A 9,577-nucleotide genomic window follows, 5' to 3' on the forward strand; every position below is an offset into this window, starting at 1 on the left:
GGTCATTAAAAAAAAAAAAAATTGTTTGGAGAACAAAACTAACATTCTACATATAATTTCTAATGTAGATCAATAAACAAACATGACATTGATAGAGTAAATGGAAGTGCATGACCGAAAGGACAAAAGTACATTTGAATTCATCATGTATTAATTAAATTCTTTAGAAAGACTTTACTTAGTTTACATTGAAAATATTGTGCCTTAATACCCCAGTGAGCAAGCCAGAAGGCGACAGTGGCAAGGAAAAACTCCCTAAATTGGTGAAGAGGAGCATCATCAGCAGAGTGGTTTAAGGAGAAACCTTGGGAGGAACCAGACTCAGCAGGGGCAGGCCATCCTCCTTTGGCTGGCACATATCTAAATTTACTGTACATGGGCTAAATATAATACAAGCCATCCATCCAATATTTTATATACAATTGTGTTACTTTTGTGATTATGTATTCATTTGTGAAATAACTTTGACTATTGACTGCCTGCATCAGTGTAGAGTTTTGCCGGGACATTTTCTGAATTGATAGTTGACAATGGTTTTTGTCTTCACTGTAAGAAAGAGAAGCAGAAAATCAATAAATTAAAGCAATCAAATTAGTATCAACTTCTGATTAATAAGCATATAGGCTATTTTCTTCTACCTTTTTCCAAGTTGTGAGCTTCCATACAGTTGAGAAGTTCATGGGTCTTAGAATCACATCATGAGTGTCAGAATGTAGTTACGATTATGACAATGCATTGATTTGATTGAATAGGCACTGCTTCTTTGTAGCTATGACTGCAGTGCATTTTAGAAATCTGGAGAGAGAAAAAAAATACTTGGTGTCAACTGCTTGATAAAATTCAAAGATTTACACAACAACTTAAACAGTTTGCAACAAATGAATATACTATTAGCTTACGGTTTCGTCAGCATCTGACATTTTCGCAGTAGTTGGTGGAGCTCTGATTATGACTGTGGTTACAGAGATGTTGCACAAATCTGAAAGTGTACTGTTCATAGGTTAATTAATCCTTGAAGGGAAGCATATCAAGTCTGAAAAATTAAACTGACTATTAAATTTACCTTTTTAATCAGATGTGTGCTTCTTCATAGGAGTTCATGGAGCAAAGAATGTCAATATGGGTATACGGAGGAAGTTATGACTTCAGGGAATTTCATAAATCTAAAAAAAATTAATAGAACATGAAACTGCTTGATAAAAGAGAATGATTAAAACAAAAACAGTTTGTGATTAATACATACACTATTAGCTTAGCTATTTGTCATTAGTGCATATTTCTATAGGAGTTTGTGGATATCAGAATATTACCAATGGATAACAATACACTTTCAGATTTGTGACACAATTCGGTAATACATTATTAATGCTTTAAGAAGAGTATTTAAGTTTTGCAGAAATTATAAAATAAGTGGTACCTTTTTATCGTTTGTGTGCTTCTTTATAAAAAAATAAAAAAAAGTTCATGGACTGGAGAATCATATAATGGATAAGGAGGAAGTTACAATTGTAGCTCATTGCAGAAATCTGAAAATACATTCATGGAATATTAACTGCTTGATAAAGTGTTTACACAACAAACATTTTGCAACTAATGTATACACATCTCTACACTCACCTTTTGAGAGTAGTGGACAGTAGTTGTTGAGTTGTGCTGCACATAAGTGAAAGAATATGGTTATTGCTTTAACTCTTTTCTTTGAGCAGTAATCTAAGCTTTGCAGATATTTTACAAATAAATGTACCTTTTTTCAGTTTTGTGCTTCTTCATAAAAACAGTTCATGGAGCGGAGGATCATATAATGGATAAGGAGGAAGTTAGAATTGTAGCTCATTGCAGAAATCTACGAAAATAAATTCATAGAACATTGGGTGCTTGATAAATGAAATGCTTACACAACAAATAAATTTTGCAACTAATGTACACACCGTCTCTACACTTACATTTTGAGAGTAGTGGACAGTAGTTATTGAGTTTTGATGCATAAACCTGAAAATGTATTGTTAGTAGCAGAAACAGTGCTTTAAGAAATGAGTCAATTCATGTTTTGCAGACATTATGCAATTAAATATACCTTTTTATCGATTGTGTGCTTCTTTATAAAAACAGTTCTTGGAGCGGAGAATCATAATGGATAAGGAGGACATTAGTAGTGTAGCTCATTGCAGAAATCTGAAAATACATTCATGGAACATTCACTGCTTCATAAAGCGTTTACACAACAAAAACATTTTGTAACTAATGTAGACACCATCTCTACACTCACCTTTTGAGAGTAGTGGACAGTAGTTACGGAGTTGTGCTGCACAAAACAAAGAATATTGTTATTGCTTTAATGAGTGCTCAAAGAAAAGAGTTAATCTAAGCGTTGCAGACATTATGCAATTAAATGTACCTTTTTAATCGGTTGTGTGCTTCTTTATAAAAACAGTTCTTGAAGCGGAGAATCATATAATGGATAAGGAGGAAGTTAGAAGTGTAGCTCATTGCAGAAATCTGAAAATACATTCATGGAACATTCACTGCTTCATAAAGCGTTTACACAACAAAAACATTTTGCAACTAATGTAGACACCATCTCTACACTCACCTTTTGAGAGTAGTGGACAGTAGTTGTTGAGTTTTGATGCATAAACCTGAAAATGTATTCTTAGTAGGTGATACAGTGCTTGAAGAAATGAGTCAGTTCAAGTTTTGCAGACATTACATTACTACATTTACATTTTTATCAGTTGTTTTCTTCATTATAGGAGTTATTGGAGTATAGAATGATGTGTTGGATGGAGTATAGAATCTCATGTATGGGGGAAATTATGACTTCAGTGTATTTCATATGTCTGAAAAGAGTACTTGCATGTGCTTACTTGCATATAGTTGATGAATTTAACAATGCCTTTAAAACGGTTTATTATAATTTAAACAGAAAAATGTTTGTGTAACCAGGCACACCCGAGTCAACTTACCTTTGTTAGTTTTAGTAAATCTTCACCATTTTTGTGTTGTTCTATTAACTTAATTGTGATATATTAGGAGAAAACTGGATGGATGCAGGCAGTCTTTGTGGATGCTTCCTATGATGTTTGGAAGCATCCATTATTGTTTGGATGGCTTATAATATGACTGAAATTAGATTAATAATAAAATACATTAGTAATGTAATATACTTGAAGTCAGTTAAAAATTAGAAAAAAAAAAATCTCTTAAACGTAAAGAGAATTAAACTGAATTAAAAATAATCTAACAGCTGGATATAAATTAAATAGTACAATTACCTTGGCTGGATGAAGCTTATTAGCTCAAGAAAGAGGAGCAATTATGGGAGATGTAGGATTGTGAAAGATGATCACTGGTTTGAATTTGAGGCTGGATTGACTGGACTCTGTCGATCTTGGAATCTCAGGATAGTGTTCACATGGTATGGACACAAAAACAGAACAGACAATACAATGATACAATTCTCATTTCAGTGTGTTCCATACATAAAATGGATTACCTTCCAATAGACCTTCATTGATAACATGGAACATCTGTACAGATTCAACTGATGATTTAACTGATGAAAAATTATAAGAGTTATTCATTTAGATATAGTCTAAGAACATACCTTCTCCAGTTGTACACTTGTATGCCAGTTGAAAGCTCAGAATTAATATTGCATAGTAAGGGTACAGGAAAGAAAAGATAATGCGGTTATACTGATTTCAGTACATGTCACACGGATGAATTATTAGCTCAGTGAAATAAGTATTGCTTGGTGGTAACTGTAATACGTTTGCACAATTTCAACCGAAACATTTTCTGCATCTTTAACATAGACGTGGTCGATCAGTGTACCTTTCTCAGTTGTAGGATGTTGCACATGTTGACTGTATCCATGTAGTTCCATTAATGTTCTCATTATAAGAGTTATTCATTTAGATATAGTCTAAGAACATACCTTCTCCAGTTGTACACTTGTTCTCCAGTTGTATGCCAGTTGAAAGCTCAGAATTAATATTGCATAGTAAGGGCACAGGAAAGAAAAGATAATGCGGTTATACTGATTTCAGTACATGTCACACGGATGAATTATTAGCTCAGTGAAATAAGTATTGCTTGGTGGTAACTGTAATACGTTTGCACAATTTCAACCGAAACTTCCCCAGCTCATCAATAACATGCAACATATTTTGTCGAAACATGTCAAGTGGATATGAGTTAGGCCTGTACAGCAAAGCAGCATTCAAACTTATATGTGGAACTGCAAAGTATAAACATTCCAAGTTGCAAGGTTCTGGAATGATGACGTTAAAATGAATGCTTTCACAACAGAATAGTCCAACTCCACCTCCTCTTTGTTGTTTTAAATCAGTGAAAAGTGGAGTGCTGTTGTCATAACACTTAGCTCTCGGATTGTTCTGAAAAACAAATCCTGGTATCTGTACTTTGTCTTCAACTTTTAGCCACGTTTCAGTTAAACAGATACAATCCGCATTCATTAGCTGTCCATGAACTTGAACATCTTGAACATGAGCTCGAAGACTTTGTACATTATGAAGAGCAATTGTAAACATACCAGGCGTCTTTATGAAACTGTGATTTTCTAAAGTAAGTCTGAGCATGTTTTTCATAGCAGAGTCAATTTTCTCATTACAATATATGACAGACTCTTTGAAGTTATTAATTATTAGTCCATCGAGGGTTCTCACACGACTCAGTGCAACATATGCTTGTCTCGGAGAAAATACCTTGTCAAGTGAGACGACCGCTTTATCTACCGTGAGTCCTTGCACTTTGTGAACGGTACATGCCCATGCCAATTTAAGAGGAAACTGACGTCTTAAACCGCCATCGTTTGTGACTTGATCTTCTTCCACTTCAATAACAGAAGAATTTGGGGAATATTTCTGTCGTTGCATCGATCTCTGAATTTTACCAACATTTGGATTATCAAATTCAACATGAATAGCTGTTGGGAAGTCATCATGATCATCATCATTATCATCATCATCATGTTTTTGTGTTTTGCTTATGTGGACAACTGTGCCGAAGGCTCCATTGACAAGTCCATCAGAAACATCAAGATTTTTCCTTAGCATTACTCTGGCTCCAACACCCAAGGAAACACATTTGTCCAAACACGAGTTGAAAACTTTTGCATGAAAACCAACTTTTGCTTCTATTCTTTGTAGCGAATCAGCTCATAAGGAAATATGAATACTTAATCATAACTAGTTACAATTAATTATAAATATTTAGATCCGCTGTAGATATTTACTTGACCTCTCAGGGTCAACTGTCTGTCAATTCTAAGAACGTTAATTTCCTGGTTAAAGGAAATAACTTTCTTACTGTACAACTCTACACAGAGCTTGTAGCATAAATCTGCATGATTAAGTGACTCCAGTTATGAGCAAACAATGAACAACATCAAGTGTGATACAAGTAAGACTTTATTAACTACATAAACACTTAAACTAGTCTAACATACTACATAAACACTTAAACTGGTCTAACATACCAAGCATCTTCCAAATCAACACCCTGCTCCAAAAGCTGTTGAGCCCTATCCATTTTGTCACTTTCCTTTTCAAACAGTGCTCGATTAGCATCAACAATACATTTTACTTCCATCACATTACTTCCACATTTCACAGCACCATTGTTGTAGAATTCCTCATAAGTGGTAAAATTCTCAGGCTTGAGCTGCCAGTCTTCGTAATGTGGTAAGAAAAGTTGCAACAATGAATGAAAGTACTTTTCGGGATCTTTTTTTGGAGAAAATCTCGGATACCTGACAACGAGAAAATCTCGGATATCTGACAACAGCGGGTTCAGTTCGAGTTCTCTTCATCATATAACCGCAGTTGTTGTTAAGCTTAATCACCTTGTCTTCCGAAGCCTTTTTTTGTGAAGAAACCTCTGATTTTGACAATATCCTGTTTTCAGAGCAAAAACTTGCAAGACATCGAATCTCAAACTCCTTCGTGTTTGGCCTATTCTTGTATCGGTCAACCAGACTGGTCATCCAAAAGCTAGTTTCTTCACCAGACTGATCATCTTTGTTTTTGATAACACGAAGAGGCAAACTCATCTTTACAGGACTCAATCCAATTGGAATAAACTGGACTTTACGAGAACATTCCTTCAAGTGCATACCTGTCAATCGATACACAGCCTCTTGAACAGAAATTTCTCTGTTGTGAAGATATACACTCCCAAGCATTTTTAATGATCATCTTGCTTCAAGATTTCCATTCATAGCTTCATTTTGTGCACGTTGCAGCAACAGTCCCATTTCTTGTTCTGCTTTTGTGATGTAACTAATAATGTAAACCACAACAGAGTGAGCATCTGTAACATACTGGATATCCATGTTCCCTTGCCAGGCACGCATTAAATGTTTATTATACTGGTTCAACCAGATGTCTTTTGAACTTCTTTTTAGGACAACAGTTTTCTTTTTGGAACACTGCTTGTATGCTAATTCGAAGAGAGCCTGGTTAATGCCAATTGACTCAAAAAACGCATCTGTTGAACAATTCATATCAGAAGCTGTTAATGCCCTTTTGACTTTTTCTAAAATTGTACGTGCAGCATCTTTTCCATCACTACTTTTCAAATCGTCTCGACTACCACCTCTTGTAATAAAGGTACGGCTAGATGGGGGTCGTGGAAAATTAAATCTGCAAACTGTCTTTTTCTTACGACACGTCTTTGAATGTCTGACACTGTGCTTCTGAACACCGTTGACCGTCTTACCTCCCTCTTATCATGAAACGTTGGACCACCACTTGGATAGAGAACAGGGAAACATTTTGCTTCGTTGGACCTATCAGATAACAAACTAACAGGACTGTTCCCTTCAGCTGGTGCCAGATTTAATACATCGTGAAAATGCTGATCAATTACTTCAGAACCAATGTCCACTGGTTGCAATGACGTATCTGACAAAAGACCACTTTGCTCTTTGATGTAGGTCAGGTCTTCCTCTGGCTGTTCATCAGGGTCATTTTCATCATCAATCTTTTCAACTACATCTTGTTGCTCGATTTCATCTACAACATTTTCTTCAGGTTCATTCAAAGAGTTGATCCACTGCTCATTAATCTTCACATCACCGAACCACTTATTGAACTTGATCAAATATTTCAGAGCATTTCTAACACGATCAGTGTGTACATACTTGTACTCATAATGCCCTTTGTAGGTTAACTTGCGTTTCAGTTTCATCCTTATCATCTTGTCATCACATTCATTTCGTGGAAGGATATTGGACACGTCTTTGGTATTTACCGGAACACACACTACAGGCCCATGGCATCCATGTTGTTTACCAAGGGGAAGGCAGAGTAATTTCATAAAAGGAATGTTACGTGCAATGAGATGTTGTTCCAAAGAGTTGAGACATTTCAGTTGATTTGGAATGTCCACCAAATGCATGTTGTTAGCAACGCTCTCTTCGGGCAGTTTTCCACAAAGGATTTTTCGATGACATGTTAGACAAATCCATAATTTGCACCCTGGGGAATAAGCAGAAGATTGTTCACACTGTTCATCACAAACATGTACATACCTGGTTGTGATACATCGTCTACCCAAAGCAGCAAATTTCTCTCCTTTATCTTCATAGCATCCGGTTCTGCATTCAACAACCTGTTTTCTGAAAAGTAAGCGGTGACAGACAGAGCACACAAACTCTGGACCACTACGAACTTCTCGTCTAAAATAATCAATAGCAACATCAATGTCTTTTTGTTCCTTCTTTCTTGCATATATTTCACAACCTTTTTGTATTGTACTCACACCTTTATGGTATTTCCTCACAGAATACTCACGCACTCTTGCTTTGAAGGCCAGGTTTTGCAGATATTTTCTCTTCGAATACTCATGCACTCTTGCTTTAAAGGCCACATTACTCTTGTACTTCACCTGGGAATAGTGACAAACCAGTTTCTGAAACTGAACATTGCTCCTATAATAATCTTCTGAACACTTACGACTTCTCTTCCTGAAATCAGGATCATTACAATATTTTGATTTCTTGTACCTTAGCTGTTTTTGTCGGTACTCACTGTCATTGCAATATCTCTCCCGATGCCTTTTGATTGGAGGACATTCTGTAGCATCGCTTACCTTTCTTTTACGCAGACATGGCTTGCTGACCTCATTTGACACTGGATTTCCACATGCTCCTGCACAAACACCATCTCGATCTCTGTGCTTAACACATGTCACAACTTCATAATGATTACCGTTACATTGTTTCAGATAAATTGCATTCTGTGTAAATACCCGTCCAGTAGGTTTGTGTGCATTCCATCGGCCATCATTAAAAGTCATTATAGTGGTTTTGAAAAGATCAGCCCAAACGAATATGTCAATTTCTGTTACCCATGTGCCAGAATAAAAGATTCTAGATCGTGTCAAATAATCCTCTACTGAAGAATACTGACTTCTGACGTACCTCTCAAACAGCAAAGTATTCATTTTCAGATGTTTGACAACCGCACGGCGAATCTTCAAGTGCTTGTCCTCGCTTCCACATATCACATGTGCCAACGATCTGAAAAAGCAGTTACCATCTGGTTTAATGGTCTTTGTCTGACACGGACCTGCAATGGGACCAAAGTTTATGACATTACGATCAGTGTTATCATTTGTCAGAAGCATAAGCTCACATAAAGCTTGCAGATCATTATGTGTTAAAGGAGAAAAAAATAAGTCTGGAACTGAAACATCAGTGATGATTATGTCATCTGTTACAACAGTTTCAGCATGTGATTTTGTAACCTGTTTATCTGAGAGTTTATTCTGCTTTCTTTTTCTCCCCCTTTTACCTTTACTTGGCAACACATTACAGGCTGTCTGCGTTGGAAGGTTAGTTGCAACTTCATCCACAGGTACTTGAAAATCAGATGTCCTTACCTCAGTTTTCACAGATTCACATACCTTGGGTGTGAAAACTGCTGCTGCCTGCTTCTTCCAATGGATCAGAAACTTCTGGATCTGCATGAACCAAAACTCCAGTTATCTCAAATGGTGGCTCAGGTTCCCCAAATAACTGTGCCATGTCATTAATATAGTTGTACAAAGACTCTATGGTACTATGATACACAATGCAACTTGTCTCGGTTTTGATAGCATGAGAGTCAACAACTGCATACCATAAGCCCTGCTTAATAACTGCAGATGTGTTGGCACAAATAGTTAACAGGAAAGCATCAGCACTCAGTAGAGCTTCCTGAAGGGCTACATCAAGTGGCATGGCCACACCGCTTATGGCTTCATCGTACTCATTGTACTCATTGACATTAACAAAACCAGTCAGAGACTGAGTGTACTCAATGGAAAATGCAGTATTACCCAGCACATGTCTCCTTGGTAATTCATGGACCGCAATGTAATTCCTACCCTTGACTTCCCGGTCTTTTATGTTACCCTGATTTCTTAAAGACTGGTAAAGGTGTGTTCCTGCAACCAAGACACCATCGAGATCTTGTGTCGTCCATGTCAGCACGTTCTTCATCTTGCTTTTCAACACCGCTGTCAGACTGATGGCTCCACACTGTCTGTTGCGTGAATCTCCAAAGCGGGC

The 9,577-nt window shown here is 36.6% G+C and overlaps 1 long non-coding RNA gene and 1 pseudogene across 2 annotated transcripts; both read right to left on the bottom strand.

Annotated features, from left to right (window-relative positions):
• Positions 1-481: 481 nt before the first annotated feature.
• Positions 482-3,565, bottom strand: LOC107739200 (uncharacterized). Of its 2 annotated transcripts, none has more exons than XR_001639972.1 (6): positions 3,273-3,565; positions 2,964-3,120; positions 2,591-2,636; positions 2,396-2,496; positions 1,944-1,989; positions 482-546 (listed from the first exon to the last, which is right to left on the bottom strand). It is a non-coding gene; the product is annotated as an uncharacterized LOC107739200 (long non-coding RNA). The 2 variants fall into 2 exon arrangements; XR_001639973.1 differs by lacking the exon at positions 482-546 and adding an exon at positions 1,751-1,843.
• Positions 3,566-5,481: 1,916 nt separating this feature from the next.
• On the bottom strand, positions 5,482-9,508 carry LOC107739199 (uncharacterized; annotated as a pseudogene).
• Between the last annotated feature and the right edge of the window lie 69 nt (positions 9,509-9,577).

Source organism: Sinocyclocheilus rhinocerous, unplaced genomic scaffold (assembly GCF_001515625.1).
Source record: "Sinocyclocheilus rhinocerous isolate Xijiao unplaced genomic scaffold, SAMN03320098_v1.1 scaffold4542, whole genome shotgun sequence".
NCBI classification, from domain to species: Eukaryota; Metazoa; Chordata; class Actinopteri; order Cypriniformes; family Cyprinidae; genus Sinocyclocheilus; species Sinocyclocheilus rhinocerous.